At 47.9% G+C, this 1925-nt stretch overlaps 1 long non-coding RNA gene across 2 annotated transcripts; it reads left to right on the top strand.

Moving 5' to 3' along the window:
- Positions 1-599: 599 nt before the first annotated feature.
- On the top strand, positions 600-1435 carry LOC139832224 (uncharacterized). 2 transcript variants are annotated; one of them, XR_011746951.1, is made up of 3 exons: positions 600-709; positions 796-915; positions 1118-1435. It is a non-coding gene; the product is annotated as an uncharacterized lncRNA (long non-coding RNA). The 2 variants fall into 2 exon arrangements; XR_011746950.1 differs by lacking the exon at positions 600-709 and having other exon boundaries at positions 716-915.
- Positions 1436-1925: the final 490 nt, after the last annotated feature.

The raw sequence follows: 1925 nt of genomic DNA, 5'->3' as shown, positions 1-1925 counted from the left end.
CTTTCGTGCAGGCCTTGACGCCGATGATCCCGTGGGACCACCGCCAGGTTACGTGGATGATTGGTGGGCCAACGATGATAGCGATGATGACACAACTGCTCGCACAATTGTTCGCGATGAGCCGGACAATGGATACTAAAGTTTGTAGCAACTCTATGTAATATGTACACGGAGTACCAAGTTCGTGCAGAAGTTCAAGGAGGTACACGGGGACGACGCTGACCCTCGCACTTCCGACTTTGACCCTGAGGTTGCTGTGCTAGCGGGAGAAGGCCAGAGGAATGGGCGCTTATGGATTGGAGATGGCAACATTCCCCCTGAGACCATTCCTACTCTCTCCCAGCTCCGAAGGGGCAGGACGAGCTCCCAGCCCGCTATAGAGAAACGCCCACGGCTTGGGACCATAGCTATGGAGGAGATTCGGGTATGTTCTTTATCCTCCCCAATCTACACTTTGTTTCATATTTTCTGCTGCAACAATCATGACAAAACAAATGGCACAACGTAGAATGAGGTGGCCGAAGAAAGGAGGCGACGTGAGGACATGGAGACTTTGGTGAGCCAGCAGCAGCAGCAGCTGGCCCAGCAGCAGCAGGCCTTGATCCAGCAGCAGCAGATGATGGAGGTTATGAGAGTCCAGATGCAATCCTTGATGCCGACTGGCGGGACTGGTCCTCATGCTCCTCCTCCTCCTTTCACCTTCCCTTGGGTAAGTAGTCAGTACATATGCCATTTTATGCCATTTTGCTGTCTTTGCATCTATTGTTAAATAATGCTCACCATTTGTTGTTGTAGTCACAGAGTTCGGTTGGCGGCTCCAACCATGCGGCCCAAGGTGAATTGGAAATCACGCCGACGCCTCGTACGTCAGCTCAGCAAAGCACGAACATTGGGAACCAACGCGCGTTGTTCCAGGTTAGTTCTCCTAAATTGGTGACTCACACGCTTCTAAGTTTAGCCTCACTCGCTCTAGTCTTCAAACTCATCAAAATTGCAACTTCTCAAACATATATGACTTGTCAATCTCACTTTATTGTCCAAACTTGTCAAAATTGCAACTTGTAAAAAATATATGATGTGCCAATCTCACAATGCCCTCTTGATTTGAAACTTGTAGGATGCGCAACATGATGCCCCTTGATCATCACCGGCGTGGCCAACATGTAGAGCCCTTGATCATCAAGGTTTTCATGTGTTTGCGGTGGACATGTGGCTAGCTTTGCCTTATCTATATGGTGTTTATGTACTTTGCACTATGGATATGTAACCACTATGGACTATATGACTTCTTTGAACATTTCATGGACTATGTGACTTGTATGGACATTGATGAACTATGTGACTTCTATGTGACTTGTATGGACATTTGATGAACTATGTGACTTCTATGGACATTTGATGATCTATTTTGTTGTTATTTATGTGGTTATGATGATATGGTGACACCGGCTATGATGATATGGGGGATATATGGTGATATATGATGATATTTGTGAGTTTTAAACTGTTATATGTATATTTATTGCTTTCTATGCAGGGATTAAAAGGAAACAATCAAAAAAAAAAACTGGGTGTGCCCTTTGCCGTGTGCATGCACACGGCAAAGATCTTTGCCGTGTGCATGCACACGGCAAAGAGGACACGTGGCAGCAGCCTGTGCATCCGGGGCGACCATTTGGTCAGGCCAAACGGCCTTTGCCGTGCTCCCTAGTTTGGTGGCACACGGCAAAGAGGGAGGGCCTTTGCCGTGTTCCCTTGTCGGTGGCACACGGCAAAGAAAGGGAAAGGGGTGGGCCGTGCCGTTTCTTCGCCGTGCTCGTCTCACGGTGTGGCACACGGCAAAGAAAAGCTTTTGCCGTGGTCCTTGATGGTAGGCACACGGCGAATTTTTGAATATTTGCCGTGTTCTCTGTTTGGATGCACAC

Source organism: Lolium perenne, chromosome 6 (genome assembly GCF_019359855.2).
Source record: "Lolium perenne isolate Kyuss_39 chromosome 6, Kyuss_2.0, whole genome shotgun sequence".
In the NCBI taxonomy this organism is placed as follows: domain Eukaryota; kingdom Viridiplantae; phylum Streptophyta; class Magnoliopsida; order Poales; family Poaceae; genus Lolium; species Lolium perenne.
Note: the sequence above shows the minus strand (reverse complement) of the source record. Positions and strands in the feature narration are given on the sequence as shown.